This window comes from Staurois parvus, unplaced genomic scaffold (genome assembly GCF_062004578.1).
Source record: "Staurois parvus isolate SC_StPar_1 unplaced genomic scaffold, SC_StPar_1.0 ptg001402l, whole genome shotgun sequence".
Taxonomy (NCBI): Eukaryota; Metazoa; Chordata; class Amphibia; order Anura; family Ranidae; genus Staurois; species Staurois parvus.
Genome location: NW_028319198.1, coordinates 461465 through 487644, shown reverse-complemented (window position 1 = coordinate 487644; position 26180 = coordinate 461465). Strand labels below are relative to the sequence as shown.

General features: G+C 51.1%; 1 protein-coding gene across 3 annotated transcripts in view; it reads left to right on the top strand.

Annotated features, from left to right (window-relative positions):
* Positions 1–8620: 8620 nt before the first annotated feature.
* MYORG (myogenesis regulating glycosidase) overlaps positions 8621–26180 on the top strand; it is a 38835-nt gene continuing 21275 nt past the window's right edge. Inside the window, exon 1 of one of the 3 annotated variants that reach the window (XM_089661898.1) lies at positions 8621–8694. The gene's annotated coding sequence lies outside the window, so the exon portion shown is untranslated. Of the gene's footprint in view, positions 8695–11469; positions 11641–22291; positions 22438–26180 lie in introns of those variants that run through there. The other 2 variants (XM_089661899.1, XM_089661900.1) reach the window with 2 other exon arrangements.

The window sequence follows — 26180 nt, the reverse complement described above, 5'->3', positions numbered from 1 at the left end:
GGGCAGCAAAGAGTTGTCTGAGGATTGGAGAACGAAAATGGTGGAGAAGCATGGACCATCTCAAGGTGACAAGTCCATCATCGGAGATGCTAATGTTCCTGTGTCCACTGTGCGCAACATTGTCAGGAAGTTTCCAGCCCATGGCACTGTAGCTGATCTCCCTGGATGTGGATGAAAGAGAAAAATTGATCAAAGAGTGCAATGAAGGATTGCTGGAATGGTGGCTAAAGAACCTCCATCAACTTCCAGACCAATTCAAGCTCACCTTCAGGCACCGGGTACAACTGTGTCCACTCCCACTATACATCACCATCTGATTGAAAAGGTGTGCTATGGGAGGAGACCCAGGAGGACCCCACTGCTGACACAGAAATATGGTAGGAGACCCAGGAGGACTCCACTGCTGACACAGAAATATGGTAGGAGACCCAGGAGGACCCCTCCGCTGACACAGAAATATGGGAGGAGACCCAGGAGGACCCCACCGCTGACACAGAAATATGGGAGGAGACCCAGGAGGACCCCACTGCTGACACAGAAGTATGGTAGGAGACCCAGGAGGACCCACTGCTGACACAGAAATATGGGAGGAGACCCAGGAGGACCCCACCGCTGACACAGAAATATGGTAGGAGACCCGGGAGGACCCCACCGCTGACACAGAAATATGGTGGGAGACCCAGGAGGACCCCACCGCTGACACATCAATATAGTGGGAGACCCAGGAGGACCCCACCGCTGACACAGAAATATGGTAGGAGACCCAGGAGGACCCCACCGCTGACACAGAAATATGGGAGGAGACCTAGGAGGACCCCACCGCTGACATAGAAATATGGTAGGAGATCCAGGAGGACCCCACTGCTGACACAGAAATATGGTGGGAGACCCAGGAGGACTCTACCACTGACGCAGAAATATGGTGGGAGACCCAGGAGGACCCCACTGCTCACTCAGAAATATGGTAGGAGACCCAGGAGGACCCCACTGCTGACACAGAAATATGGTGGGAGACCCGGGAGGACCCCACCGCTGATACAGAAATATGGGAGGAGACTCGGGAGGACCCCATTGCTGACACAGAGGCATGGTAGGAGACCCGGGAGGACCCCACTGCTGACACAGAAATATGGTGGGAGACCCAGGAGGACCCCACTGCTGACACAGAAATATGGTGGGAGACCCAGGAGGACCCCACTGCTGACACAGAAATATGGTGGGAGACCCAGGAGGACTGGAGTTTGCCAAAACTTACCTGAGGAAGCCAAAATCCTTTTGGGAGAATGTGCTGGGGACAGACAAGACAAAATGGCAGATTTTTGGTAAAGCCCATTATTCTGATTCCAGAAAAAGCAATGAGGCCTAAAGAAGAGAATCCAGTCCCTCCAGTCACACATGGTGGGGGGGTCACAGTCCCTCCAGTCACACATGGTGGGGGGGTCACTGATGGTTTGGGGTGACTTTGCTGCTTCAGGCACTGGATGTCTTGGCCGTGTGCATGGCATCATGAAATGTGAAGACTACCAAAGAATTCTGGGGTGCAATGTAGGGCCCGGAGTCAGATCATTGGGTCTTCATCAGAGGTCATGGGTCTTCCAGCAGGACAATGACCCCAAGCTCACGTCACAAAGCCCCCAGAAATGGTGGCAGACAAAGCACTGGAGAGGACTGAACTGGCCAGCAATGAGTCCAGATCTCCGTCCCATAGAGCTCCTGTGAAGAGACCTCAGAACAGCAGTTGGGGAAAGGAACCCTTCCAATCTGAGAGACCCAGAGCAGTTGGGGAAAGGAACCCTTCCAATCTGAGAGACCCGGAGCAGTTGGGGAAAGGAACCCTTCCAATCTGAGAGACCCGGAGCAGTTGGGGAAAGGAACCCTTCCAATCTGAGAGACCCGGAGCAGTTGGGGAAAGGAACCCTCCAATCTGAGAGACCTGGAGCAGTTGGGGAAAGGAACCCTTCCAATCTGAGAGACTCTGAGCAGTTGGGAAAAGGAACCCTTCCAATCTGAGAGACCCGGAGCAGTTGGGGAAAGGAACCTTTCCAATCTGAGAGACCCGGAGCAGTTGGGGAAAGGAACCCTTCCAATCTGAGAGACCCGGAGCAGTTGGGAAAAGGAACCCTTCCAATCTGAGAGACCCGGAGCAGTTGGGGAAAGGATCCCTTCCAATCTGAGAGACCCGGAGCAGTTGGGGAAAGGATCCCTTCCAATCTGAGAGACCCGGAGCAGTTGGGGAAAGGAACCTTTCCAATCTGAGAGACCCGGAGCAGTTGGGGAAAGGAACCCTTCCAATCTGAGAGACCCGGAGCAGTTGGGAAAAGGAACCCTTCCAATCTGAGAGACCCGAAGCAGTTTAGGAAAGGATCCCTTCCAATCTGAGAGACCCGGAGCAGTTGGGGAAAGGAACCTTTCCAATCTGAGAGACCCGGAGCAGTTGGGGAAAGGAACCCTTCCAATCTGAGAGACCCGGAGCAGTTGGGGAAAGGATCCCTTCCAATCTGAGAGACCCGGAGCAGTTGGGGAAAGGAACCTTTCCAATCTGAGAGACCCGGAGCAGTTGGGGAAAGGAACCCTTCCAATCTGGGAGACCCGGAGCAGTTGGGGAAAGGAACCCTTCCAATCTGAGAGACCCAGAGCAGTTGGGAGAAGGAACCCTTCCAATCTGAGAGACCCGGAGCAGTTTAGGAAAGGATCCCTTCCAATCTGAGAGACCCGGAGCAGTTGGGGAAAGGAACCTTTCCAATCTGAGAGACCCGGAGCAGTTGGGGAAAGGAACCCTTCCAATCTGAGAGACCCGGAGCAGTTGGGGAAAGGAACCTTTCCAATCTGAGAGACCCGGAGCAGTTGGGGAAAGGAACCCTTCCAATCTGGGAGACCCGGAGCAGTTGGAGGAAGAAGAGCGATCCAAAATTTCAGTAGAGAGGTGGAGGAAACTCGCTGATGGTCACAGGAAGCCATTGATTTCAGATATTTTTTTCCAAGGGGTGTGCTACCAAATATTTCGTGGAGGGTGCCAATAATTTTGTCCGGTCCATTTTTGGGGTTTGGTGTGGAATGGGTCAGATTTGGCTTTTTGTTTCTCCACTTGTTTGTGTCACCAATACACACCAAAGAAATAAACACGAGAATGCCGAAACATTGCTAATGTCAGTAGATTTCTGGGTGTAGTGGTGCGTTATCGGACAGAAATGTCGGGGGGGGGGGGGGAATAATTTTGGCCATGACTGTATATTCCCTGCATGTGGGATCCCTGTGGAAGTGGACAGTCACTGCTAGGCAGAGTTACTACAGTGGTTGCCCCTGTCTTCCAGGTCCTGTGCCAAGTGGCTCCCCTGCTGCATTGTGTGCACAGGGTGTCACTCACTTGGCATGGCCGCCATTCACAGAACATCTTGTATTTTTCCCATTGGTATTTTTTTCATCAAAGAATTCTGTGATTTAAAGGGGTGGAGACTGTGACATCACCCCTGCACCCAGAAGTGAACTGACAACTCATGGGGCCCCTGGGCAATAGGGGGTCATGGGGCCCCTGTGTCCTTGCCCAAACTCAAAAAAGCCTATGAAAAAGGTACCAGGGGCATCTCATGGGGCCCCCTATTGACCCCGGGCCCTCGGGCAGTGCTCGAGTTTCCAAATGGTCAGTCCGCCCCTGCCTGCACCTCATCCAATCAGAGAACACCATACATTCATTGAGAAAAATACAAGGTGTTCTGCAAGCATGTGACCCCCTGTGTTCACTATGCAGCAGGGAAGCCGATCGACCCAGAAGACCGCAGCAAGCAGTGTAGTAGCTGTGACTACTACAGTCATTTCAATGGACCGCAGCGATCCCGCAGGTATAGAATATGTACACGTCTCCGGCATAGTCGCAGTGTTCTTCAATCTCTCGGTGATCTCTTCCCAGTTCCTCCCACCTCCTCCAGTCATTACAAAGCCAAGTGATGGTGTCACCTTCTCCTGATGGTTGGAGCTGTGATCGAGTGACACCTCCTGCCGTGTGCGGGGGAGGGATGGCTAAGCACAACGCATGCGCTTTAATGCACTACAGCGGGTCGCTTTACTGTGACAAGGCCCTTGGCTTTGTCTACTGCTGCTGTATAACCTGAGAAGGACCAATCACTGACCTGGGGACAAGCATGAAGCCAGTGAAGGTCAGCTAGGGCAGCCTGCACTTCAGTACAATAAACCAAAGAGAGGACTCCATCGCCAAGATGCTGATACATGGCGGCTGAAGATCTCCACTGAAGACATTGTCCCCTTTGGCAGGGGTCTCCAAACCACAGTCCGTGGGCCCGGTGCAAGATTCTGTCTGACCCACAGCTAATCTGCATTCATATCTTGGGTACCCAGATGTAGGGGGGAACTCTGATGTATGGGGGGCTCTGTTGGGGACCCTGATATAAGGGGGTGGGGGGCTCTGCTGGGTACCCAGATGTAGGGGTAACTCTGATGTATGGGGAGCTCTGTTGGGGACCCTGATATAAGGGGGGCTCTGCGCTGTACCCAGATGTAGGGGGGAACTCTGATGTATGGGGGGCTCTGTTGGGGACCCTGATATAAGGGGGTGGGGGGGCTCTGCTGGGTACCCAGATGTAGGGGTAACTCTGATGTATGGGGAGCTCTGTTGGGGACCCTGATATAAGGAGGGGCTCTGTTGGGTACCCAGATGTAGGGGGGAACTCTGATATAAGGGGGGGCACTGTTGGGTACCCAGATGTAGGGGGAACTCTGATGGGGTACTCTGTTGGGTACTCAAGTGTAGGGGGGGAACTTTGATGTATGGGGGGGGCTATGTTGGGTAACCAGATGAAGTGATAACTCTGATGTACAGGGGGCTCTGTTGGGGACTTTTATATAGGGGGTGCTCTATTGGGTACCCAGATGTAGGGGGAACTCTGTATGGGGGGCTCTGTTGGGGATCCTGATATAAGGAGGGGCTCTGTTGGGTCCCCAGATGTAGGGGGAACTCTGATGTATGGGGGCTCTGTTGAGGACCCTGATATAAGAGGCTCTGTTGGGTACCCAGATGTAGGGGGGAACTCTGATGTAGGGGGGGCTCTGTTGGGGACCCTGACATAAGAGGGGCTCTGTTGGGTTCCCAGATGTAGGGGGGGCTCTGATGTATGGGGGGCTCTGTTGGGGACCCTGGTGTAAGCGGGGACTCTGAAGAGGACAGTGATACACTGATGTGAGGTGGAACTCTGATGGAATGGAGCTTTGACACAGGAAATGGGTTGCTCTGGGTGGGTAGGTGTGCAGGGACAGCGTCAGAGAGGAGGTAAGTATTGCATCCAGTGCTGGCTTCTATTCTATAGAGGAGAGGCTCCTTATAGTCACTTCAAATCCTGAACAGCAATTTGGTTGTAAAATCCATCAAGGTGAACCTTCAGAACAGGGTCATCGCTGTAAAATAGAAATCCCCAGTGATCCCGCCAGTCCACGCTCTTCCTCCCGCAGGGTGACAATGCTATTTAGCCTGCTGTGAATTCCCCAAAGTGTTGTCACCCCGAGCAGCTGTGTCACTGTGTACCCAAAGCAGGGCCCCTTCTTGAATTCCAATTCCAGCATCACCCCCCCGTGATGATGTCATATTGCAGAGAAGAGGAATTCTTCACCCCTTTGTGGTGAGCAAAACAAAAACACAATTGCACCCCGATTTATAGATCTTCCCCTCCCCCGCTTATTATTATTATACAGTATTTATATAGCGCCAACAGTTCGCTCAGTGCTGTACATTACAATGGGAGACAATACATGAGACAATACAATAACAAAACAATATACGAAGGGTGCGAGGGCCCTGCTCCTTGAAACTTACAGTCTAGGAGGGAGGGGATAGTGGTAAAGGAGGAAGTGACTGTGGGGGATGGAGTGGTAGGAGGAGTGGAGGAGATCGGCTGTTAAGTGAGGGTGGGGTAAGCTTTCCTGAAGAGATGGGTTTTCAGGGTGCGCCTGAAGGTGAGGAGGGTAGGTGACAGTCTGATGGATTGGGGTAGTGAGTTCCAGAGGATGGGGGAAGTCCTGGAGAAGTCCTGCAGTCGGGCGTGGGAGGAGACCAGGGAGCTAGAAAGTAGGAGGTCTTGCGAGGAGTGAAGATTACGGGTTGGGGGGTATTTGGGTATCAGGTCGGTGATGTAGTCAGGGGCAGTGTTATGAATGGCTTTGTATGTCAGGGTTAGTAGTTTGAATTTGATCCGTTGGGCAATCGGGAGCCAGTGGAGGGAATGACAGAGGGGGGTGGAGGACACTGAGTGGAGGCCAGTGGAGGGATTGGCAGAGGGGGGTGGAGGACACTGAGTGGAGGCCAGTGGAGGGATTGGCAGAGGGGGGTGGAGGACACTGAGTGGAGGTCAGTGGAGGGATTGGCAGAGGGGGGTGGAGGACACTGAGTGGAGGCCAGTGGAGGGATTGGCAGAGGGGGGTGGAGGACACTGAGTGGAGGCCAGTGGAGGGAATGACAGAGGGGGGTGGAGCCAGTGGAGGGAATGACAGAGGGGGGTGGAGGCCAGTGGAGGGAATGACAGTGGGGGGTGGCGGAAGTGGAGCGGTTGGTAAGGTGGATGAGTCTGGCCGCTGAGTTCAGGATAGACTGAAGCGGGGATAGCCTGTGTTGGGGTAGGCCGGTGAGAAGGGAGTTGCAGTAGTCCAGATGTGAGATAATAAGGGAGTGAACGAGTAGTTTAGTAGTGTCTGGGGTGAGGAACGGGCGTATTTTGGAGATGTTGCGGAGGTGGAGTCTGTATGAGTTTGCCAGCGATTGGACTTGGGGCTGGAAGGACAGGTTTGAGTCTAGAGTGACACCTAGGACTTTGGCTTGCGGGGTGGGACTGATGGTGGCATTATCGGTCGTGATGGAGAGGGTGGGGGGGCACGGGCTGGGGGGAAAATTAGGAGCTCAGTTTTGGAGAGGTTCAATTTGAGGACATGGAGCGACTAAGGTTGTTCAGGTCGGTGGGGTCCAGGGAGGGTTTTTTGAGTATGGGGGTGATGTGCGCATGCTTTAGGGGGGAGGGGAATGCACCAGTAGAGAGGGAGAGATTGAAGATGTGGGTGAGGGAGCGTAGGATGGAGGAGGGGGGTGACCGGAGTTCTGTGGGGACAGGGTCAAGGGGGCAAGTGGTGAGGTGGGCTTCTGAGAAGACCTTGGTGACCTCCTCAGTGGTAGCAGTGCTGAAGGAGCGGAGTGTTGGGGAGGTTATAGTGTGCGGGACGTTAGGTGTGGTGGAGGGCAGGGTGTTTGCGAGGTCAGAGGAGGGGAGAGTTGATGGGGTAATGGTGGGAGGGAGGCTGGGTGGGGAGGTAGGTTGAGCATTGGCGATGTCCTTACGGATTGTGTCGATCTTATTTTGGAAGTGATTGGCAATCTCTTGGGCTGTGAGTGAGGTGCTGAGTGGGGGTGGGGGAGTGGTGAGTGAGGTGCTGGGTAAGGGAGCAGTGAGTGAGGTGCTGGGTGGGGGTGGGGGAGTGGTGAGTGAGGTACTGGGTGGGGGAGCGGTGAGTGAGGTGCTGGGTGGGGGTGGGGGAGGCGGTGAGTGAGGTGCTGGGTGGGGGTGGGGGGGAGAGTAGGGAGCTGAAAGTGGAGAAGAGCCGGCGAGGACAGGTGGAGAGGGTGTTGATGAGGGTCAGGAAGTAGGCTTGTTTGGCGGGGTGGAGGGAGGAGGCCAGGTGAGGAAGGCGGATCTGTAGAGGGAGAACACTTGAGGGGATCTGGTTTTGCGCCATAATCGTTCCAGCGTGTGACTGCGTCATATAAGATGTTTAGTGTGGTCAGTCTGCCAGGGTTGGAGCGGTCGGGGTCTAATGCTACGTGTGGTTAGGGGTGCTAAGGAGTCTAGGGCAGCTGACAGAGAGTCGTTGTACGCAGTAGTGGCCAGGTCAGGGCATGACAGGGGGAGGATACTGTCGTACAGACGGTCAGCTGCCGGGTGGAGGGGGGCCGGGTTCAGGTTGCGGAAGTTACGGCTGGTGAAGGTTTGACGTTTGGGGGGGGGGGGGGAGTTATAGGATGGGGAGATGGAGAACGTAATGAGGTTGTGGTCAGAGAGAGGAAAAGGGGTGTTTGTGAGGTTGTGGGGGGTGCAGAGATGGTAGACAACGAGGTCCAAGGTATTCCCAATCCCGCTTATCACTAAGAAAGATCGACCATTGTTTATATCGAGAAGGAGATCAATAATTGTCATCCCAGCGCTGACAGGGAGTCCTCTCCATACAGGGAACTTTTATTGAGCAATCCGATACATTGTAATCAGAGATCACTAATAATAGAACAATGTTACTATGGGTTGCTCTATGAATAGTATCAATCGATGGCTATAAATAGCATAACTTTGTATATAAATAGTATCATTCGATGGCTATGACCGGCAGGATGGAGTGATGTCTCGGGTTTATATACATGCCATGAACTCATTTGTGGGATGTCACAGCAGAACTACAGCTCCCAGCATGCTCAGCAGCTTGTAGTTATCAGGGGGAATGCTGGGAGTTGTAGTCCCCAGCAGGATTTCTGGGCAGAGCTCTGTATATAGAGGAGAGGCTGTGATGTCTGGTCATGTGACTGCAGAGAACTACACCTCCCACAGTGCTCTGGGCTCCACATCCAACCAATCAGCAGCTGAGAGGAACTTCCTGGATACCAGACTGCAGAGAGGAGCAGAGGCTGCAGAGTGTGGCCCCTGGGAGCCCCAGAAACAGGTCAGTGATATGGGGGGAGGCTGTGTGTGAGCAACAGATATACATTGTATACACTCCACACACACAGATATACATTGTATACAACACACACACACAGATATACATTGTATACACTCCACACACACACAGATATACATTGTATACATTCCACACACACAGATATACATTGTATACAACACACACACACAGATATACATTGTATACACTCCACACACACACAGATATACATTGTATACATTCCACACACACACAGATATACATTGTATACAATCCACACACACACAGATATACATTGTATACGCTACACACACACACAGATATACATTGTATGCAGACGCCAATCATCCAATCAGAGGCATTGTATACAGACTGATATTCCTAGGGACAGTCTGCGAATAGTTGAGCTTCCTGTCATTATACTGGGGCAGGGAACTGTTGGAGGTGGGGGGGGGGGCACTCGGGCGTTCACAACTTGATTGACCGTTTTCTGCCCTGGATCATCAACTTTGATTGAATCCAATCTGCATCAAGTCTAAATTGATCTGAAAATACGTTATGCTTTTTTTTTGTTTTGTTTTTTTTCTCCATTTTGATCAAAACAATTGGATAATAAAATTGTATTGTGTATGACCACCATGGGGGAGATTGTACAATGTATGCTCCCCGTAGTTTGGACTGTACAATCTGATTGTATAATGGGTGCCCTCAAAGGAGATGGTACAATCAGAGACATCATCCCGGGATTAATCTCCAGAATCCAACTTTTCCAGAAGGATGGAATTCCTGGCTATCTCCCCCTCTGGCCCCGATGTCACTGGGCGTGGCATAAGGACTGAGGAGGAGGGACATGAAAGCCGACACTACCAGAAGTCCTTCGTATTAGGGGTGAGCAGTCGGGGGATGGGCATGATGATTCACAATCATCTCTACAGGGAAGTGTTGGGGTCACTTTCAATGATTGGATGGTGTGTGGGGTTGTCTCTATTCCACCCAGAGATTCCTCAGGATTAATCTGTATACATTGATCACACCGATACAATGTATAGAATGGACAGACATGATGTGTGATCACACCGATACAATGTATAGAATGGACAGACATGATGTGTGATCACACCGATACAATGTATAGACCGGACGGTCACGTGGCAGATCTGGTTCTATGCCAGTGCCCACCGAAGCACCATGTGGCAGATCTGGTTCTACGCCAGTGCCCACCGAAGCACCATGTGGCAGATCTGGTTCTACGCCAGTGCCCACCGTCGCACCATGTGGCCGATCTGGTTCTACGCCAGTGCCCACCGTCGCACCATGTGGCCGATCTGGTTCTACGCCAGTGCCCACCGTCGCACCATGTGGCCGATCTGGTTCTACGCCAGTGCCCACCGTCGCACCATGTGGCCGATCTGGTTCTACGCCAGTGCCCACCGTCGCACCATGTGGCCGATCTGGTTCTACGCCAGTGCCCACCGTCGCACCATGTGGCCGATCTGGTTCTACGCCAGTGCCCACCGTCGCACCATGTGGCCGATCTGGTTCTACGCCAGTGCCCACCGTCGCACCATGTGGCCGATCTGGTTCTACGCCAGTGCCCACCGTCGCACCATGTGGCCGATCTGGTTCTACGCCAGTGCCCACCGTCGCACCATGTGGCCGATCTGGTTCTACGCCAGTGCCCACCGTCGCACCATGTGGCCGATCTGGTTCTACGCCAGTGCCCACCGTCGCACCATGTGGCCGATCTGGTTCTACGCCAGTGCCCACCGTCGCACCATGTGGCCGATCTGGTTCTACGCCAGTGCCCACCGTCGCACCATGTGGCCGATCTGGTTCTACGCCAGTGCCCACCGTCGCACCATGTGGCCGATCTGGTTCTACGCCAGTGCCCACCGTCGCACCATGTGGCCGATCTGGTTCAATGCCAGTGCCCACCGTCGCACCATGTGGTTATCTGACTCTGCTCCTTTGCCCACCATCATACCATAGGCGTGATATGATCCTGCACCAGTGCCCACTATCATATTATGTGGATAATCTGGCTTTTCACCGATGCTCCCCATCATACCATGTGGATAATCCAGATCTGTGCTAGTGCCCACCATCATACGATGTAGTGATCTGGCTCTGTGCTAGTGCCCACCATTGTATCATATGGATGATCTGGCTCTGTGCTAGTGCCCACCATTGTATCATATGGATGATCTGGTTCTACGCCAGTGGCCACCATTGTTTCAAATGGATGATCTGGCTCTGTGCTAGTGCCCACCATTGTATCGTATGGATGATCTGGTTCTACGCTAGTGCCCACCATTGTATCGTATGGATGATCTGGTTCTACGCTAGTGCCCACCATTGTATCGTATGGATGATCTGGTTCTACGCTAGTGCCCACCATTGTATCATATGGATGATCTGCTTCTATGCTAGTGCCCACCATTGTACCATGTGGATTACCTGTGCCATTGTCCACCATCCTACCATATGGAAGGCCTGTGCCAGTGCCCACCATTGTACCATGTGTCTAATCTGGCTCTGTGCAGCTGCTCATCATTGCACCATGTGGGTGGCCTGGCCCTGCACCAGTGCCCATCATCATACCATGTGGTGGTCTGGAAGAGTACATGGTTGGTGAAGGAACACTGAAGGAAGCCACATGTATGGTGAGATGAATACTTGGATAGGTCTCTGGCTGGTTATGCAATCTATGTCCTCTATGTCCTTGCCTCCTGTGTTGTGTATATCTGCAGTCTGCAGTTGTGTCCTGTCTGTCCCCCTCCTCTCAGGATGGTGATGAGGACTTTGCTCTAGGACAGGCGGTCATGTGATCTGTATCTGCTGTTCACATACAGAGATGTTTGTGTACTCCGTACATTGATGGCTCCTCTACACTCACTCTCCCGGCTTGCAGTCCTGAAATTGACGATTATTCCTGTAACGGAGGTCCCTGTAAGTAATGTGTCCCTCCTGCTGTCCCCTATTCTGGTGTCTATCTGTCCATGCTGTGTGTGGTGTGATCTCTGGTTTGGGTCCTGCAACCTCAGCAAAAAGCTTTGTTTTGCCTTTTGAAAAAGTGGAAGTGCTCAGCTGTCAGGACGCACCCCATCTCCAGATGTAACTGACTTCCTCCATGCAGAATATTGTCCATTTTTTTTATACTTCCATAGAGAGATCTTGGGTGAGTTTCTTATAATTCCTCTGAGGTTGTTTGGATGTTGAATGATCTTCCAGCCTTGTCTTTGGGAGATCTCTTGGATTTAGTAGATCAGTCATTGATGGTATATGTGATCCTGGAGTGAACGTGAGGGCTGCAAAGCGCAGTAAACAGGAGGGACAATGCTGTCCAGGATTGGGGGGGTCTGGGGCTAAAAAACCAGGGTGAGCTTCAGATAATTCCTCTGAGGTTGTTTGGATGTTGAATGATCTTCCAGCCTTGTCTTTGGGAGATCTCTTGGATTTAGTAGATCAGTCATTGATGGTATATGTGATCCTGGAGTGAATGTGAGGGCTGCACAGTGCAGTAAACAGGAGGGACAATGCTGTCCATGATTGGGGGGGTCTGGGGCTAAAAAACCCAGAGTACATGCTAAAAGTGTCCATCTCCATGTAGAAGAGCTTCTGCCCTTAGTGTGCGTGGCAGGGAGACATGGGCAACAGTGCCCTCATCGGTCTTCTTAAGGAGCGGATGCACATATGCAACTGATGGGTGCTCTGAGGAACAGTATAATTAAATTGTTATTGAGCCCGAACAATCATGGTGGCTGACCTCTGAACCTAGCTCCAAAGGTCACTGCCTCAGGTTCCAATGGAGCCACCCATTCGTGTGCGCTTCCAACACTATGATGCTGCCTACACCAACCTGTACAAGCAGCAGGTAGGACTATATGGGGCAAACGTGGGTCATGGCTGCAGTGGTGCTTAAACCTTTAGGGCATGTAGATCTAGGTTGTGGTGTTGCTTAGCACTATGGTACATGTAGTCCTAGGTTGTAGTGGTTCTTGGAACCCTAGGATATGTAGATCTAGGTTGTGGTGGTGCTTAGCACCATGGTACATGTAGTACTAGGTTGTGGTGGTGCTTGGAACCCTAGGACATGTAGATCTATGTAGTGGTGGTGCTTGGAACCTTGGACACATAGTCCTGTGTTGTTTTTGTGCTTGGAACCCTAGGGCATGTAGATCTAGGTTGTGGTGATGCTTAGCACCATGGTACATGTAGTCCTAGGTTGTGGTGGTTCTTGGAACCCTATGATGTGTAGATCTAGGGCATGTAGATCTAGGTTGTGGTGGTGCTTAGCACCATGGTACATGTAGTACTAGGTTGTAGTGGTCCTTGGAACCCTAGGATATGTAGATCTAGGTTGTAGTGGTTCTTGGAACCCTAGGGCATGTAGATCTAGGTTGTGGTGGTGCTTAGCACCATGGTACATGTAGTCCTAGGTTGTAGTGGTTCTTGGAACCCTAGGATATGTAGATCTAGGTTGTAGTGGTTCTTGGAACCCTAGGACATGTAGATCTATGTAGTGGTGGTTCTTGGAACCTTGGACACATAGTCCTGTGTTGTTTTTGTGCTTGGAACCCTAGGGCATGTAGATCTAGGTTGTGGTGGTGCTTAGCACCATGGTACATGTAGTCCTAGGTGTAGTGGTTCTTGGAACCCTTAGATATGTAGATCTAGGGCATGTAGATCTAGGTTGTGGTGGTGCTTAGCACCATGGTACATGTAGTACTAGGTTGTAGTGGTTCTTGGAAGCCTAGGGCATGTAGATCTAGGTTGTGGTGGTGCTTAGTACCATGGTACATGTAGTACTAGGTTGTAGTGGTTATTGGAACCCTAGGATATGTAGATCTAGGTTGTAGTGGTTCTTGGAACCCTAGGATATGTAGATCTAGGTTGTAGTGGTTCTTGGAAGCCTAGGGCATGTAGATCTAGGTTGTGGTGGTGCTTAGCACCATGGTACATGTAGTACTAGGTTGTAGTGGTTCTTGGAACCCTAGGATATGTAGATCTATGTAGTGGTGGTGCTTTGAACCTTGGACACCTAGTCCTGTGCTGTTTTGGTACTTGGAACCCTAGGTCACATAGTCCTAGGTTGTGTTGGTGCTGTCACGTACCTGGAGAGTGAGCCCGACATGAAGAGGCAGGATTCCTGTACAACTCCAGCTCGAGGACTGCTGGTGGTGAGACAGCGGTCACAGGGGCACGGTGGGGTATGAGTGCCTGAGATCAGTCCGGAAATAGCAGGTGAGCTGATGAGTTGCAGGGAAGGAGCAGGGTTCTAATGTGGCCTCGTGGGATGGATGGATACTCGAGCGCAGTGTGCTGAGGATTCAGGGTCAGACGAGCCGGGTTCGGTATCGGTCAGGCAGATCAGGCTTACAGCGGCAGGAGGAAGAGTAGTCGGGTCAAAGGCCAGGTCAGCAACGGAAGATCAATCAGACAGGAGAGGAGACAGGAGAATAATCCAAGACAAGCCAGAGGTCAGGGCAGGAAGCAATCAAGCGGAGATCAGGAACAGGCTGGTTTGGTATCAGGAGTCAGTCACAGGAATCAGGGAACACGAGCAGGGAAAGACCATACGGCAATGGGACAACTACTGCAGACAGTTTAAATAGCCCTTTTGGCACCAGCATTACTGACAGGCGTGCGCCCGCATGTGTGAGCGCGCCGATGTCCAAGTACCTGCACATCTGTTTGACTGGTAAGGACTCTGCGCATTCGCCTATTTGTGCGCCGCGGAACTTCACCTGCACTATGGGCACGCCTTCCCAGACAGGTGCTTGAAACCATGACACATTTAGTCCTAGGTTGTGGTGGCGCTTGATACCCTAGGGCAGTGGTGGGCAACCTTTTTTTTCAACTGAGCCAAATTTCGCCAAAACCACAATTGAAATTTATTTTGAGAGCCACATTTTTAAAACTGAAAATACATCCCCCATATAGTAATTCATCCCCCATATAGTAATTCATCCCCCATAGTAATTCATCCCCCCTATAGTAATTCATCCCCCATATAGTAATTCATCCCCCATATAGTAATTAATCCCCCATATAGTAATTCATCCCCCATATAGTAATTCATCCCCCATATAGTAATTCATCCCCCATATAGTAATACATCCCCCATATAGTAATACATCCCCCATATAGTAATACATCCCCCATATAGTAATTCATCCCCCATATAGTAATTCATCCCCCATAGTAATTCATCCCCCATATAGTAATTCATCCCCCCTATAGTAATTCATCCCCCCTATAGTAATTCATCCCCCCTATAGTAATTCATCCCCCATATAGTAATTCATCCCCCATATAGTAATTCATCCCCCATATAGTAATTCATCCTCCATATAGTAATTCATCCTCCATATAGTAATTCATCCTCCATATAGTAATTCATCCCCCATATAGTAATTCATCCCCCATATAGTAATTCATCCCCCCCCCATAGTAATTCATCCCCCCCTATAGTAATTCATTCCCCATATTGTGTCAATTCACTTACCTTTGCTCCGCGCGTTCCTCTGGTCGTGTTCCCGCGCCATTCTGGTCTTCAGGGCGGACTGTGAGAGGAGAGGAGTTCGTCACGCTGCCCCGCCTACATCCTGACAGCCAATGTTTGCCACGCTCCGCGGGCCGGATTAAAAGGTCCGCCGGGCCGTATACGGCCCGCGGGCCGTAGTTTGCCCATTGCTGGGCTAACTGCAGAGTCCTGACTTTTGGGGCGGCCGCCCGAGAGGAGGGAGGGGAGCGGGCGCCCGGCACACAGAAGAGCCACATTAAAGTGTGTAAAGAGCCGCATGTGGCTCACGAGCCGCGGCTTGCCGACCACTGCCCTAGGGTATGTAGTCCCTGGTTGTGGTGGTGCTTGGAACTATGGTACATGTAGTCGTAGGTTGTGGTGCTGCTTAGAACTATGGTACACGTTGTTCTAGGTTGTGGTACTGCTTAGAACTATGGTACACGTTGTCCTAGGTTTTGGTGGTGCTCAGAACTATGGTACACGTTGTCCTAGGTTTTGGTGGTGCTCAGAACTATGGTACACGTTGTCCTAGGTTTTGGTGGTGCTCAGAACTATGGTACACGTAGTCCTAGGTTGTGGTGCTGCTCAGAACCATGGTACACGTAGTCCTAGGTTGTGGTGCTGCTCAGAACCATGGTACACGTAGTCCTAGGTTGTGGTGCTGCTCAGAACCATGGTACACGTAGTCCTAGGTTGTGGTGCTGCTCAGAACCATGGTACACGTAGTCCTAGGTTGTGGTGCTGCTCAGAACCATGGTACACGTAGTCCTAGGTTGTGGTGCTGCTCAGAACCATGGTACACGTAGTCCTAGCTTGTGGTGCTCCTTAGAACCATGCTACATGTAGTCCTAGCTTGTGGTGGTGCTTAGAAACATGATACATGTAGTCCTTGGTTGTGGTGCTTAGAACCATGGTACATGTAGTCCTATATTGTGGTGCTGCTTGGAACCATGGTACATGTAGTTCTATGTTTTGGTGGTGCTTAGAACTATGGTACATGTAGTCCTACGTTGTGGTGCTGCTTGGAACCCTAGGACATGTAGTCCTAGGTTTTGGTGCTGCTTAGAATCATGGTACATGTAGTTCAAGGTTGTGGTGGTGCTTAGAACCAAGCTACATGTAGTCCTAGGTTGTGGCGGTGCTTGGAACCATGGTATATGTAGTCCTAGGTTGTGGTGCTGCTTGGAACCCTAGAACATGTAGTCCTAGGTTGTGGTGCTGCTTGGAACCATGGTACATGTAGTCCTAGGTTGTGGTGGTGCTTGAAACCGTAGTATTAGGTTGTGGTGCTGCTTGGAACCAAGGTACATGTAGCCCTAGGTTGTGGTGGTGCCTGGAACCATGGTACATGTAGTCCTAGGTTGTGGTGCTGCTTGGAACCGTAGTACTAGGTTGTGGTGCTGCTTTGTACCATGGTACATGTTGCCCTAGGTTGTGGTGGTGCTTGGAACCATGTTACATGTAGTCCTAGGTTGTGGTGCTGCTTGGAATTATGGTACATGTAGCCCTAGGTTGTGGTGCTGCTTGGAACCCTAGAACATGTATTCCTAGGTTGTGGTGGTGCTTGGAACCATGTTACATGTAGTCCTAGGCTGTGATGGTGCTTGGAACCGTGTTACATGTAGCCCTAGGCTGTGGTGGTGCTTGGAACCATGGTACATGTAGCCCTAGGTTGTGGTGGTGCTTAGAACCATGCTACATGTAGCCCTAGGTCAGTGATGGCGAACTTGTGGCACGCGTGCCACAGCCGGCACGCCGAGCCTTATCTGTGGGCACGCCAGGAGAATCCAGCGGCGCGCTGTCTTCCCGGCTGTAGTGTGCGTGACAGCCGGGTCCCAAGTGCGCATGCACAAGAAGCAGTGCTCTTTGTGAATGGTAAGGCGGTACCTGGGACACATGACAGATCCCAGAAGCCGCCGGACCAATCACAAAGCGCAGCGCTTCTCGCGCATGCGCACTGGGCATCCGGCTGTCCGACGAGCGCCCACACTACAGAAGCCGGGAAGACAGCGCGCCGCTGGATAAAGGAACAGGTAAGATAAAAAAAAAAATCTGCGGAAGTAAGAGCGGGTACCTGTCAAATTCAGGTACCCCCCCCCCTCCCCAAAGGTCAGCAGTCATCTCCTGTGCTGTCCGCAGTCTCTGGTCATCTCCTGTACTGTGTCCGCAGTCTCTGGTCATCTCCTGTACTGTGTCCGCAGTCTCTGGTCATCTCCTGTACTGTCCGCAGTCTCTGGTCATCTCCTGTACTGTCCGCAGTCTCTGGTCATCTCCTGTACTGTGTCCGCAGTCTCTGGTCATCTCCTGTACTGTGTCCGCAGTCTCTGGTCATCTCATGTACTGTGTCCGCAGTCTCTGGTCATCTCCTGTACTGTGTCCGCAGTCTCTGGTCATCTCCTGTACTGTGTCCGCAGTCTCTGGTCATCTCCTGTACTGTGTCCGCAGTCTCTGGTCATCCCTGTACTGTGTCCGCAGTCTCTGGTCATCCCCTGTACTGTGTCCGCAGTCTCTGGTCATCTCCTGTACTGTGTCCGCAGTCTCTGGTCATCTCCTGTACTGTGTCCGCAGTCTCTGGTCATCTCCTGTACTGTGTCCGCAGTCTCTGGTCATCCCTGTACTGTGTCCGCAGTCTCTGGTCATCCCTGTACTGTTAATTAGTTTGCACTACTGTACGAGTTGTTTTTTCTAAACCAAAAGCTCGATATTCAGGTTTCATTGCAGTGTTGGCACTTTGAAAGAAATAAGTTGGTTTTTGGGTTGCAGTTTGGGCACTCGGGCTCAAAAAGGTTCGCCATCACTGCCCTAGGTTGTGGTGGTGCTTAGAACCATGGTACATGTAGCCCTAGGTTGTGGTGGTGCTTGGAACCATGGTACATGTAGCCCTAGGTTGTGGTGGTGCTTAGAACCATGGTACATGTAGCCCTAGGTTGTGGTGGTGCTTAGAATCATGGTACATGTAGTCCTAGGTTGTGGTGGTGCTTGGAACCATGGTACATGTAGCCCTAGGTTGTGGTGGTGCTTGGAACCATGGTACATGTAGTCCTAGGTTGTGGTGGTGCTTAGAACCATGGTACATGTAGTCCTAGGTTGTGGTGGTGCTTAGAACCATGGTACATGTAGTTCTAGGTTGTGGTGGTGCTTAGAACCATGGTACATGTAGTTCTAGGTTGTGGTGGTGCTTAGAACCATGGTACATGTAGTTCTAGGTTGTGGTGGTGCTTAGAACCATGGTACATGTAGTCCTAGGTTGTGGTGGTGCTTAGAACCATGGTACATGTAGTCCTAGGTTGTGGTGGTGCTTAGAACCATGGTACATGTAGCCCTAGGTTGTGGTGGTGCTTAGAACCATGGTACATGTAGCCCTAGGTTGTGGTGGTGCTTAGAACCATGGTACATGTAGCCCTAGGTTGTGGTGGTGCTTAGAACCATGGTACATGTAGCCCTAGGTTGTGGTGGTGCTTAGAACCATGGTACATGTAGTCCTAGGTTGTGGTGGTGCTTAGAACCATGGTACATGTAGTCCTAGGTTGTGGTGGTGCTTAGAATCATGGTACATGTAGTCCTAGGTTGTGGTGGTGCTTAGAATCATGGTACATGTAGCCCTAGGTTGTGGTGGTGCTTAGAACCATGGTACATGTAGCCCTAGGTTGTGGTGGTGCTTAGAACCATGGTACATGTAGTCCTAGGTTGTGGTGGTGCTGTGGTGCTTAGAATCATGGTACCCGCACAGTATACACAGAAATCTGTAAATGGGGAAAAAAAACACTGGCAGAGGAACTTGTAGATCTCAATAGACATCGCCCCACTTGTAGTCCACAGATCCTTCCTCCAGCCCTATAACTGAAGGTCTGTATCTTGGCACAGACCTGCGGCTGGAGGAATAGTCTGCAGGACCAGAGAATTACACCCGTGATCCAGCGATTTGCTTTTGCAATGCTTTGCAGGATCTATTGTAGAAAAAACAAATCGCCCTTTCCTGACCGATCTACGCATCGTTGGGAAGTGGTGCTGCTATCTGGATGATGGCTGCGGCTGCAATCTTTAGTTGGACTTTTATGGAAAAGTGATCGGTGCAGCTATAAATCCACTTGATCATTTTTACAAGCAGCAGAAGGACCTCCCCTCTCACTGCTGTGCGCTGCTGTTTCCGGACTCTACCGTCTGCCAGCATTGGCGCCGGTTGACCATAGAGCTGAAGGAGGAACTTGTATTCCCCAATTTGAGTCTATGGTAGGGGTGGGCAACTGTGGCCCTCCAGCTGTTGTAGAACTACAAGTCCCATGAGGCATTGCAAAACTGACAGTTACAAGCATGACTCCCAAAGGCAAAGGCATGACGGGACTTGTAGTTCACCAACAGCTGAAGGGCCACAGTTGCCCACCCCTGGTCTATGGTGTGGGAAAGCAGAAGCAACGAGGATTTCATCACTTCCGGCTTCAGTCTTTTGTTTTCCGGTTGTTATTGGCTAGTGAAACAGCCAATCAAACGGATCTGATGCTTTGGAGGGCAGAGGAGAGATCTGGGGTCTAATACACCCCAAAATCTCTCATCAAAGAGATCCATACTATCACAAAAGATGTTGTGTATCCCTTGTGATAGCAATAGTTGATTAAAAAAATGTCAAAATAAAAATAATAAAATTATTATTTTTTTTTCTGTTAAAGCGCCCCGTCCTGTGCTCATGCGCAAATGCGAACACATATGCAGGTCCCATACACGCATGTAAATGGAAATTGCATCACACGTGAGGCATCGCCGTGAACGTCACAGTGAGAGCAATCATTCTAGCACCAGACCTCCTGTGTAGCTCTAAATGGGTAACCTATAAAACCCCCCCCTTTTTTTTTTTTTTTTTTTTTTTTTTGTAATTTTGTTTTTGTAATTACTACACTTCAGAAATATACAACATAGAAACATCATGCAAATGGAAGAATTTACAAATCCCGTGAGGACAATGTATGTAAAAGTAGTGCAAAACTACAGGGCCCATTCTGACACTTCTCTACGACATGTGGAAATCTTTTTTTTTTTTTTTTTTTTAAAGAAAATTTCTTGGAACATTGTATGTGTGTATTTTATTTATAATAAAAAAAAAATTAAATAATAATGAAAAAAAAATTATATATATATATATATATATATATATATATATATATTATACACACGGGTGTGTAAATTTAAAAAAGAAAAAAACTACTTGTCCAGGGACTAAATCAGTGCCCCAATCTACTTGTCCAGATAAAAAATAAATAAAATTGATGGTCTGGGGAGGCATCTCCATGGAGGGACACACAGACCTCTACAGGCTAGACAATGGCACCCTGACTGCTATTATATTTGGGGTTGAATCCTTGGACCCATTGTCGCCCCCTACGCTGGTGCAGGGGGTCCTGGGTTCCTCCTGGTGCGGTGGGTCCTGGGTTCCTCCTGGTGCGGTGGGCCCTGGGTTCCTCCTGGTGCGGTGGGCCCTGGGTTCCTCCTGGTGCGGTGGGCCCTGGGTTCCTCCTGGTGCGGTGGGCCCTGGGTTCCTCCTGGTGCGGTGGGCCCTGGGTTCCTCCTGGTGCGGTGGGCCCTGGGTTCCTCCTGGTGCGGTGGGCCCTGGGTTCCTCCTGGTGCGGTGGGCCCTGGGTTCCTCCTGGTGCGGTGGGCCCTGGGTTCCTCCTGGTGCGGTGGGCCCTGGGTTCCTCCTGGTGCGGTGGGCCCTGGGTTCCTCCTGGTGCGGTGGGCCCTGGGTTCCTCCTGGTGCGGTGGGCCCTGGGTTCCTCCTGGTGCGGTGGGCCCTGGGTTCCTCCTGGTGCGGTGGGCCCTGGGTTCCTCCTGGTGCGTTGGGCCCTGGGTTCCTCCTGGTGCGTTGGGTCCTGGGTTCCTCCTGGTGCGTTGGGTCCTGGGTTCCTCCTGGTGCGTTGGGTCCTGGGTTCCTCCTGGTGCGTTGGGTCCTGGGTTCCTCCTGGTGCGTTGGGTCCTGGGTTCCTCCTGGTGCGTTGGGTCCTGGGTTCCTCCTGGTGCGTTGGGTCCTGGGTTCCTCCTGGTGCGGTGGGTCCTGGGTTCCTCCTGGTGCGGTGGGTCCTGGGTTCCTCCTGGTGCGGTGGGTCCTGGGTTCCTCCTGGTGCGGTGGGTCCTGGGTTCCTCCTGGTGCGGTGGGCCCTGGGCCCCTCCTGGTGCACGACAATGCCCGGCCTCATGTGGGGAGAGTATGCAGGCAGTTCCTGGAGGATGAAGGAATTGATACCATTGAATGGCCCCCACGCTCACCTGACCTAAATCCAATAGAACACCTCTGGGATGTCATGTTTCGGTCCATCTGACGCCACCAGGTTGCCCCTCAGACTGTCCAGGAGCTCAGTGATGTCCAGATCTGGGAGGAAATCCCCCAGGACACCATCCGTGGACCCTCCCCCGACATTGTCAGGCATCCATACAAGCACGTGGGGGCCACACAGACCACTGAGGGCCATTCTGAGTTGCTGCAATGACATTTCACCAACATGGACTCGCCTGCTGCATCATTTCTTCACTTTGATTTTCGGGGTGTCTGTGAATTCAGTCCTCTGTAAGTCGATCGTTTCCATCAAACGATGGGGCGCCCCCCATCACCCATCCCCCGTCCATGTCAGTATAGAGATCCAGCAGGAGATTCCTCCCCATTGGGATCTGATGGGTTTTCAGAGTCTTCCTTTCAGTTTTTTTTCAGCAGTGTGTATCTCACAGTAGGGAGAGAAGTCCAAGATATGTTGGTGGTTTTGCATCGGGGGGGGGGGACGGGACATATCAGAGATCTAACACATGAACACGTATCCTTCTTATGGTCATTAAATCTGATTGGTCCCTGCTGACAATAACTGCCATTTTTCTGACAATAAGTCCTGGTGTGTTCTATTTGGGAATCCCTCCTGTGTCTCTGATAGAGCTCTGAGTGTGCCCAGCCCCCGCAGGGTGACCCCTAGCTCTCTGTATCTGAGGCTTCGGAGGGTGAGCACACCCCCTCCCCTCCCCCGTCCGTATTAATAGCCCATCCTTGGCACATTGCAGGAGATCTCACAAGTTGCAGAGAGCTGAGAATCAAATGACTTTCCTGGCAGAAATGTCCGATGTTTTCCTGGGACGGGGCCCGGAACCGACCGCGTGACCGCCATCCTCCCTCTTCTACAGCCGTTACCTCTACGCCGGGACAGACGACTTGTGAGCTGATGGTACCGTCCTCGATGTCATCGTTGTTTCTGGTAGTCATATGTATCAAAGCTTCTTTGTAGGCACTCTGCTTGTTCTGGTCTTCTGATGTCGTATTTAAAGGGCAGCTACACCCAAGGATAATATGTGGCAGCTTGGTGGTCCCTGATTTCCGGGGTGAGAACATATCATCTGAGTCCACCGGTCACGTGTCTTCTTCTGGAATCCTCGGTGATCTTTGTGGATTTCTTCTCCCAGATCTGGGCCGTCATCCAGGGTGAGACTTCCAGGAATAAAGACCACTCACTGCCGCTCTCTCTCCTTGTGCAGGGAGACTGGTCTTCTCTCCGCCCCCTCTTATGGTTTTCTGTAGTGGGTGGAGACTGCTGGGCCCACCCCACAGCTCTGCTCTCTCTCCTTGTGCAGATGGACTGGTCTTGTCTCCACCCCCTTTCATGCTGTTCTGTAGTGGGTGGAACCTGCTGGGCCCCTCCCACAGCTCTGTCCTCTCTCTTTGTGCAGGGGCACTGGTCTGGTTTCCACCCCCTCCTGTAGTGGGCGGAGCCTTCTGGGCTTCTCCCACAGCTCTGCTTTCTCTCACATTGTGCAGGGGGACTGGTCTGTTCTCCACCCCCTCTTATAGGTTTCTGTAGTGGGTGGAGCCTGCTGAGCCCCTCCCACAGCTCTGCTCTCTCTCCTTGTGCAGATGGACTGGTCTTGTCTCCACCCCCTCTTATGGTTTTCTGTAGTGGGTGGAGCCTGCTGGGCCCTTCCCACAGCTCTGCTCTCTTTGTGCAGGGGACAGGTCTTGTTTCCACCCCCTTCTGTAGTGGGCAGAACCTTCTGGGCTTATCCCACAGCTCTGCTTTCTCTCTCATTGTGCAGGGGGACTGGTCTGGTCTCCACCCCCTCCTGTAGTGGGCGGAGCTTTCTGGGCTTCTCCCACATCTCTGCTTTCTCTCATTGTGCAGGGGGACTGGTCTGGTCTCCACCCCCTCCTGTAGTGGGCGGAGCCTTCTGGGCTTCTCCCACATCTCTGCTTTCTCTCACATTGTGCAAGGGGGACTGGTCTGGTCTCCACCCCCTCTTATGGTTTTCTGTAGTGGGTGGAGCCTGCTGGGCCCTTCCCACAGCTTTGCTCTCTTTGTGCAGGGGGACTGGTCTGGTCTCCACCCCCTCTTATGGTTTTCTGTTGTGGGTGGAGCCTGCTGGGCCCTTCCCACAGCTTTGCTCTCTTTGTGCAGGGGGACTGGTCTGGTCTCCACCCCCCTCCTGTAGTTTTCTGTAGTGGGTGGAGTCTGCTGGGTCCCTCCCACATCTCTGTTCTCTCTTTGTGAAAGATGACTGGTTTTGTCTCTGCCCCACCTGTATTTTTCTGCATTGGGTGGAGCCTGCGGGGCCCCTCCCACAGCTCTGCGCTCTTTTCTTGTGCAGGGGGGCTGGGCTAGTCTGCTCTCCACCCCTCCTAGTAGTTTAGTGGGTGGAGCCTGCTGGGCCCCTCCTAAAGCTCTGTTTCTCTCTCCTTCTGCTGGGTAACTGGTCTTGTCTCCGCCTCTCCTGTAGTTTTCTGTGAAGGGTGGAGTCTGATGGGCCCCTCCCAATGCTCTGCTCTCTGCACAGGCCAAGTACAGCACAGTGATGATGTCACTACTACTTTTACAAGGAAATATCTGGGATTGTAAAGACATTTAGTGCTCAAAATGGAATTGATATCCTCTGTGGCTACGGAGGAATACATTTAAATGGACATTTTTGTGCTCAGAGTTCAGCTTTAAATGTGGTGGTTACATTCTTTTCTTCTTTTTTTTCCCCCAAGTATAATTTTTTGCAAGTACAGAAATGCTGACAATGTAACTTTTTGTGTATTGATATTATCTGTTTTCCCATTCCTCTTCTGTGAACTACAGAGCATCTTCCCTATCTATGGTATGTGTGTGGGGAGGTGTTTTGTAGTTCTAGGCCAGATTGGCAGTGCTGCTCCTCCATGGATTGGCTAGGAAAGTCCTGAATCTTGACCCTTAGTCCCATCAATGGTGTGTCCTGGGCCATGTCCCGGCATCACAGCATCACTCTTACCTGAGTCCCTGTGCATGTGCATTAAAGTGTTTGTAAAGGCAATTAAAAAAAAAAAAAGAAAAAACCTGTTATACTTACCTGCTCTGTAGCCGTTTTGCACACAGCAGCCCCAGTCCTTCTCTTCTTGGCTCCCCCACCGGCTCTCCTGGTCCTTACCCCCCCCAACTGAGTGACCCCAAGCCACTTGCCATGGGGCACTCTTGCATGCTCACTCCCGAGCCAGATCTGTATGTCTATAAGACACATAACACAGCTTGCCCCCCCCCCCCCCCATCCCAACTCGTTCCTCACTGGGGGTTGGATCTACACGTTTTTTTCTTTTTTTTCCACCTTCATGCAGCACTTTCAAGGGCAGTAACCATGGCGACCGGGTCTTTGCATATTTAGAGGTGGGACCTGAGCGGGACCGACCCATACAGTGCTTGTGAATTGGGCGCAAAGTGGTCAGATGAAATGTGGACAATGGGTGGGGTTAACAGTAGTGGTGCACCGAAATGAAACTTTTGGTGCCGAAACCAATACAGAAAATTCAGAATGCATGTGGCTGAAAACCGAAACTGAAATGTCTGCGTATTTGGGGGTGGGGAGGCGCCAATATGTTTATTTTTTTTCTGTGTGTGTGTGTGTGTGTGTGTGTGTGTGTGTGTGTAACATATATATTTTTTTAACTTATGATTTTATTTATATCACATAGGGGACCAATAGTCGCCTATGTGATAGCATATGAGTGTGACAGGTCCTCTTTGTAGGGGGGAGGGGGTGGGGGGCAGTGTGTACAAGGAGGGGGCAGGAGGAGAGCAGTGTATATAGACAGACTCCCTCACTGGCTGACTATAGCTTACAGAATTAGCTGTCACTTTCCCCGGAGCTAAAGGAAACTTTGTTTCTTTTAACTCAGGGAAAGAAACTAAAAGGAAACTTTCTTCTATCTCGGGAAAGAATCTAAAAGGAAACTTTCTTTCTTCTATCTCGGGAAAGAAACTAAAAGGAAACTTGTAGCAAACTTGCTCATCAGAGTTGGACGTGGAGTTCCCCTTCTCCTTTTTCTTTTCTGTTTATTTGAGGTATTCCTCGATCATTCACTCCCTACCCCCTCCCTTCCTGAGTGACAGATGGTGGGGGGTCAACACAGGTGAAGGAAGCCCTAGTTTGGTGCTGAGCAGTCTGCGAAAGTGTAACCTTTCTCACCCATCATAAAACGGATAAGGCAGCTTCTCCTCGACTTGAAAGAAGTTGGAACCTCATAAAACTGACCAGCAGTTAATTGAACATTCCTCAGGTCAACTGTATGTTTCATATCATGGAGTATGAAGCAGTTAGTTTTAATTGAGAGTCCACTGACATCCTGCCCAAAATATTGTATTGGGCAGACTCAGAGCCACCCCCCCCCCCCCCTTGCAGGGGGATTTTAAAAAGGACAGGCTGCAAGCCTGGAGGCTAAGCTTAACACATCTCCCAAGGTAACATCAACCTACCACCTGGGGAGAGATCCTTTGTGGATCTGCTTGCAAACCAAGGCCTATTGGCAAGTAACTTAACCCTGTAACTTCCTTCCTATTATCTCTTTGCTGTATCTTTATATACATATATATATATTTTTGTGACACCTCTTTGTAAATATTTTATTGCACCTGTTTGACTCTTTTAGTAACAAATCTTTCTTTCTGAAAGTGTTAAACTGTTTTTAAGCGCTTACTTGCAATTCACGAATTCCTGCCTT